This window comes from Setaria italica, chromosome IX (genome assembly GCF_000263155.2).
Source record: "Setaria italica strain Yugu1 chromosome IX, Setaria_italica_v2.0, whole genome shotgun sequence".
Classification (NCBI taxonomy): domain Eukaryota; kingdom Viridiplantae; phylum Streptophyta; class Magnoliopsida; order Poales; family Poaceae; genus Setaria; species Setaria italica.
In genome coordinates, this window is record NC_028458.1 from 23,758,133 (window position 1) to 23,765,502 (window position 7,370).

The window sequence follows — 7,370 nt, forward strand, 5'->3', positions numbered from 1 at the left end:
AACCATGCTCACAATCTTAAGCAAACAAGTTAGTCCTTTAATTGTTTTGTCATTCAATTCACCAAAACCTACTTAGGGGCCTAGATGCACTTTCAAACCACCCTCCTCTACCGCTCGGCCGGCAACACCACCGCCGCCGCACCTCACCACCCCACGCTCGCCACCTTCACCGGACTGGCAACCTCCCTCTATAGCCGGCATATTCTAGTGAATCCCTAACCCAGAAACCTAAATCCCTAACCCCGAGCCCTAATTCCTCACCGGAGCTCGAATCCACCTCGCCGGAGCTCGAATCCAGCCCTCGGATGAGTTCAAAAGGATTTGAGTGAGGAGAAGCTTCAAATCACTTAGGTGAGTGATAGCTTTCTAAAAGGTAAAATTGTCCACAGGACATCATTCAAAGTTAGCTTTTGCTACAAACCATCAAAGAAACATGTCCTTCACTATTCAACCATATCAATTTGGTGTCACTAAACTCTAACTTTTATTTAGATTAATTGGAAAGCAACAGGAAATGACTAAATTACCCTACCGACATAGACCGATCCCCAAACCTTATCGGCTCGTGTCATCGTCCCACTCTCACTCCTGCTTCTACTCCTACACCCCTACCTACTGCTTCTGCTCCTGCTCCCCTAGTCATGCAGGTGTTTTGGATCGCATTGCTTTGTTCTTGGATTTCCTGTCCGCGCGTGGAACAGTGAGAGCAGGATTTCATTTTGATTGTCCGGGTGAGGTATTTCGGCTTGATTTCAGCATCTAATTAAGCAGCCACAGAATATTTTTCTTCAAGTATTCGCTCTTATTGGATTTCTGAAGCGCTCGTAGAATATTTATCTGTGTTGCCTCTTGTCTCTAGTTATCTGTTTGGTGTAATTTGTTTCAGTCTCCTCGAGTATGCTGGAACTTGAAGTGTGCTGTTCAGTTTATGACCATGTAATATGTGTTGGTACAATATTTGATTGCTTGGACAATGATCTGTTGGTGAAATATGTTGTGTATGGAGGGCAAGGGTAAACTTGTCCAGATTTTATGTATTTTGTAACCTCTTTGAGTTGGAAATACTATTATATGGGTTATAGTGTCCCGTAGCAAATTGACATGGTTGAAGCGTGTCTTCTAATAAAGATGTATTTTTAGTGGTTTGTGGCAAAAGCAACACTTTGAACGGTGTCCTACAGCCAATTTTGCGTTTCTAAAAACACACCCTAGGCTGTTGGCCCCACGCCCCCACGACTCCACAGCCGCGGCCCCAACTCGCCCCTGGATGCTGAATCAGTGGTTCGAGTCGCCGCCCCCTCTACCGGCCTCCACCTCCTCCGGTCGCATCTCCGACAGCCTAGACGTCGCTTCTCCTCCGCCTCCGCCGGCTTCCAACCGCCATACGCCAAGTCGGGTTTCGCCCCGAACGTTAGCAACCGCCGCCACTCCTGCTCAGCTGGGTCGCCGCCACATCCGGAAGCAAGCTCTCTGCAATCCGAGGTACCTACACCTCCACATTCTCCAGCTCAGATCTGCAATTGAAAGTCGAACGCGGCTTGTTTCGTTCTCGTCAGTCATGGCCTTACGTGGATAGTATTTGAGTCGGTTGACAGATTGATGGTGCGACCATATGTTGCTTGCTTGTATATATGTTCAGTAATGACTTAGCTCACATTGTATTGTTGCTCTTGGAAAATATTCGGCGATTGCAACTGTTCAACTATGGTACATGTTCAAAGAACGTAACAGGGGTTGACGGGTTGTAATGTTCAGAGATGGTGTTCAGACATCTAACAACGAGTTTCGAGTGTTGGCAAATTGTAGAGGCAGACTCCTCAAAGGGTGATCTATAATGAGTTTTGAGTGTTGGCAAATTGATTTCAGAGTATGCAATTTTTATTTTGATTAGATAAAAATTACTGTTCCAACATCGTTTTAGCTTTGGTTTGGCATGCAATTGATGATAATGTCATTCAACGCAATGCTGTCTGCCAGAGGGACAGCAACACCCTATTTTTCTCTATGCTGTGAGCACCAAGCCCAAAGCAGTTTGGGATACAATGTCATATAGATTTTCAATTTTCATAGATATTTGTTTTAAGAAGTGGTTGCCCATGATTTATAGACCTAAGGAATATGACTTTGAGTATGAAGAGGACACAAGAACTGAAGAAATCATTAGTGCTTCTTTAACTGTCATGTGCTCGTAATGAAATTTGGACCTGACGTATTCGTATGCAACTTTGGATCCAAATTATTGTCTAATATCACAATAATAGTGACTTTATTCCAGATGAGTATTTAATATCACAAGGAAGGAAAATACACATCGTGTAGCATGCTGTAAGTTGAATAGGATTACATACTCATATGGAATGAAGTCATTATTATTGTCATATTTCTCACTTCACTAATAAGAAAAATACTATAAAAATATTTCTCACTTCACTTCACTGGAATGAGGACAGTGATATCTCCACAAAGTTAACAAAAAAGGTCACTTACCCTTCAGAGGCATTACAGTCTTTCACACTAATGATAGACAATGAGCCTTATCAAAGCAGGATTGCCAAACAACTAGCTTCTTCGAGCAAAGTCTTCTTGGAAAAGCTGCTCAGAAGCAAGTTGCTAGAAACAGGGCCTAAATCCATTTTTTGAAGCATTTCAGAAATAAAGTTGTGTTAGTATCAGTATCTAGATCTTATAACCCAATTGTGTTGTGTAGTGTATTCATAATATAGAATTGCTTCAAAAACAAAGATAACCCAGATCTTCCTTAACTGGGTATGTTTTCAGGCATCTAGCTTTAATACAATTTCTTTGTCAATTCTCTGTTACACTGTACGCTAGTTCCGTCTTGATTTAGGATTCGTTTAGCATGGCTTTAGCTTGTGAGAAAACAGCTCTGGCTCTAGCTCATCTGGAAAAGCAACTTTTTTTAGCTCTGGCTTATCTTGTAGGAAAACGTTTGGCAAAACAGTTTCTCCTAGCTTTTTAGATTGGAAAGAAGGTGTCAAATGTCCAAAATACCCTTATATTTTTTTCTCTTTTCTTTTTTTTTCTCCTCATTTTTCTTTTCTTTTTCTTCTTTTTTATTTCTCTTTCCTCTCCCCTTCTTTTCTTTTCCTCCCTTCTCTCCTTATCCGATCGGCACCTCCCTCCCGACCTTATCCGCCCGGCCCTCCTCCTCCGCCCCTCCAGCACCACCCCACCATCCCTGGATCCCTCCGCCACCACGGCGCCGCACCGGACCTCCTCCTCCACCTATCCGCCGTGATGGCACCGCACCGGACCTCCTCCGCCGCCACCACCTAGCCGCCCCGACCCTCCTCCTCCGCCACCCCGCCGCCACCTAGCCGCATCGGACCTGCTCCTTCGCGTCGCCGGCCCCAGCCCTCCTCCTCCGCCACTCCGCCCCCACCCCGCCGGCCCCTTCTTTTCTTTTTCCGCTTCTCTCTCCTCCTCCATCCGCCGTTGGACCAGTGCTCCGCCCCGCCACCAGGTAAGCGCTGAGGTTAGCGATGGAATTGGTCTCGTTTCGACGGGGAGAAGCCACGATAAGCCACTATTTTTGGCTTCTCGCGCGGGGAGGAACGCACTTAGCGCATTTTGCGGGGCTTCCGCCCAGCTTTTGCTTGCGAGCTGTTTTGACGGTGCCCGTTTGGCACGGCTTCATCAAAAGCCGCTCGAGAAGCCAGCGGATGAGCCGTGCCAAAGGGGCCCTCAGTGTTTGAGGGCTTTGATTACAATATGTATAGTTTAATTGAAATCTTTCTCTTCAAATAATCGAGACAGATTCAATTGTCAATAGTTAGAGGGACGGAAGCTAGCACTGTGTGAGGCTTGTAGCCTGCCATTAATTACCTCCTCCCATGCTCCATATCCCTGCAGGAAGTCATGACTTGCTGAAAAGCAGAAGAGGTTAAATATAAGAGCGAGCAAGGATGAACTCTGGCAGGAAGTTTGGCGGTGGGCGCCCACCAACAGGAACTCCTTCCCTTGCATTGTCTTCAGTTGTGATTGCTCTCTCACTCCTCGCTGGTGCCTCCATTAGCTGCTGATTTCTATCCTTCTCACTGGTTGTCATGCACACCAGCTGTTCGATGAGAACCCGCTAATTTTTTTTTCCTTCTTAATTTCTGCTTCTGTAGACTATTCAACCCATGGAGAGTGTGAATAGTGGCAGTGACAACAACCAGAAGAGCTGAGTACAAACATCACGTGCTGGAAGCTGAACATGGGAACCCTGGTTTCAGAGGTTGATTCTTTTTGTCTTTTAGTATGTATTGTTGAGAGATGATACTGAAATTACATACTTTGTTCAGACAGAAAGATAGCATGAGTCTGAATTACTGTTTGTGCTTCTGAATTTTGATGGCTTCCCTCGTATTTGTGGCATGGAAAAGAAAGATGTGAGAAGTTTTAATGTTTGCACCTTCCTCTTGGTTTAACATAGCCATGGGGTTATTCAGTTTTTCAATTTCATATCAACTATAAATGTTGGTTGCCGTCCCAAGCCTGAACATGAAGTAGGGATACCTTGGATAACTGTGCATAGCTAACAAAAGAAATTTGGCATGAGAAATTCAGCTAGAAGGCAATTAAATACAACTGCATGGTAAGTTTAAGTTCTACGACCTGTTAATTTGAACCATCGCTAGACATGAAGCTCATGACTACCAGAACCAAATCAGCTTTTCTTTTTACACACGAGTCTTTATGATATTATCCCTGAATGCCTTCCTTCAACTGTTAATACAGGATGAAGCACATTCTAGCCATCCGAATTCAGTATCTGACTTCTTTTTGTCTGAAGCGACATATGTTGCATCATGTGTGTTTTCTTCCACAGCTCTATTTCTGATTGTCGCAATCCCTTCCTAATTGCGGTCATGTTCAAATCTAGTGTTCAGCTAGGTGTAAAAAAAAACTTGAAACCGAGTACTCATGTTCATTCATGTTCATGCTCATTTATAACAATAGGTACCATTTGCATTCATGTTCATGCTCATATATAAAAAAAGGTACAAAATATCAAACCTGATTCTATTGGTTTAGATGTTTTCTATTTGAACATTTTTCTCTCTCAAAATGCTGATACCCAACCCAATAGAAAACAGCTTCTGTATTTCAACGTCTTTGCTAATCTATTAATGTCTTAACTTTTGTTATCTCGTGATAATTGCTTGGAATTGCATATATGAAAAGAATAGCATTTAGACCTTCACGGTTCAATAGACTGAAAAATGGAGTTGCATCGCAAGAAGATTACTAGAAACACAGGCGCGGCAAAGCCACGCCCTTGTCTTAGCTAAGTGGCCCATGGATCCTCCAAATCGGCTGCTAACCCTTTTTTTGTGCCGGGAGCCCAGGAGTTGTAACTAAAGGTAGACCTTATAGTGTTAGGCCTATTTTTCCTTAAATCTAATAATGTACTGCTGGAGATAGTGCACCTGTGTTAAAAAAAAAAGGAGTTCGTGTGTGTCACCTTCTTATTTTAACAAAGCACTGTAAAGTACATCACTCAAGCAATAGAAACAGATCGTGATACATAGCATAAGCACCTAATGAAAGCAGCCGCTGCAATCATGAGCACCCAAAATAAGTGGACTGATTAAACGCAAATTAAAGTTGTGGTCACAATAGTTAGTAGAGCAAGAAAATATAACACCAAGGAAAAATGCAGAGGAATAAAGAAAATGAAGGTCAGAAAATTGAAGATTTTACCCCTCCCAGCTGGAGTCAGTAGCATGATCTGAAATATGAATCAACATGAGAATGAAAAACTTCTGAATCAACATGAGAATGAAGAACAAATTTGCTCAACAAAAAGAATGAAGAACTAAGTAAAATTACAATTTGACCTTGTACTCTGTATACTAATACTGTTTTTTTATTTCTAATCTGAATCCTTAATCCTGCGTGAGTATTTACGATCGGTTTTGAATCGTGTTCCTGAATTGTATAAAAGAGTGGCAGGTTAGATGAAACCAAGCATTATATTACTGCCAATATAGCTGAATGTTGACTGACTCCCACTATTGGAACCCTGATATACAGACATAAATGAGAACATGAACAAAGTATTCAATATTTGCTTGATTGCTTTATATTTGCATTGTATGCCATATACAGAGTACTGCTACACTGAGAAGTTGCAAATTACACCCTACATTTCAGTACAGGAATGGATGGAAATTAGGACATAACCATAATAGAATTGCCATTGTTATCTAATTGTTCTTTAGTTCTAAATCTTCCGGTTTGGGTTTCTTCTTCTTTCTTTCCTCTTGGAAAAAGTATCTAAAAATTTAATCCATCAAAGATTGTCCTTGTTCAGCATGCATGCAAGGAAGTAACAATCTAACAATCTAACACCATTCCAAAATTATTGTTACACAATTATGGCTCTTATGCTTTAGCACTATATCCTGGGAAATGGAACTATTCAGGACAAATTGCAACTTAGTCATGCAGGTTTAGTTCAAACAAACCTATCTTACTGAATACTGACAACTAACACGCCCTTGTCTTAGCTAAGTGGCCCATGAAAAATTTCAGATTGTAGTACACTACAAAATCTAAAAGGTAGCATGCCATAAAGCAGAAGACATATACTTTTTTAAAAAACTATAATAAGAAAAGAAAAGTTCAGCCAATTAGTGCTAATTTGTCTCCTTATCAGTTAAGCATGCTGAAGCCCAACATGCAGATGCAGTAAGTAGGCTGGGAAACAGTGTAATTTTGGGCTCAAGAAGAGGACGAGGCAATCGGGCAAGTAAGCAACAAGAGCCGATTTGAGTTCATACTGGCTGGATTGGCTGCCATCGGCTGTACTCCAGGAGATCTGCCGCCGGAGAGTGGGTCGGTGATCTGCCAGCTTACTTACATGCCTGTGTTTTGCAGTCCACTGCGTTGCCATGCCATGGCCCTTGTTCTTGAGCAGCAATGTCAGTGGCCACGCCAGCTCGGAGAGAGACGCGGCCTGACGAACGGGTACAGTGGCTGCCCCTACCGCGAACAATTATCCTCTGCGCATTGCTATACTTGTGTCCTTCGATGGGCAAGCCGACGGAATGGTCATGAGTTTGGTGAGGTTGCAGACGCCCGCACCGTTGGCCGAGCACAGCATGCGCTTCCACATTTCCAAATCACAGCGCTCCGAACGTGTATTTCATCGAACACTTTACGTTAATCCCTCGAGCGGCTGCAGCCTGCAGGCAACGATGAGTTGAAGGGGGTTCTTGGAGACGATTGCGTAGAGCTCGGCACCCTGGAGGATCTGAGCCCAAGCCGCGACGGCCTTCCGTCAGCGCAGCGCGGCTAGAGCAGCCTACGGCGGTGTCGCTGTTGTAGTGGAAGGCATACGCGTCGGCGACCTCGACGAC

General features: G+C 43.4%; 1 long non-coding RNA gene across 1 annotated transcript; it reads left to right on the forward strand.

The window, feature by feature from the left end:
• Positions 1-1,192: 1,192 nt before the first annotated feature.
• On the forward strand, positions 1,193-4,412 carry LOC101780124. The gene is made up of 3 exons (XR_215869.3): positions 1,193-1,482; positions 3,874-4,023; positions 4,134-4,412. It is a non-coding gene; the product is annotated as an uncharacterized LOC101780124 (long non-coding RNA).
• Positions 4,413-7,370: the final 2,958 nt, after the last annotated feature.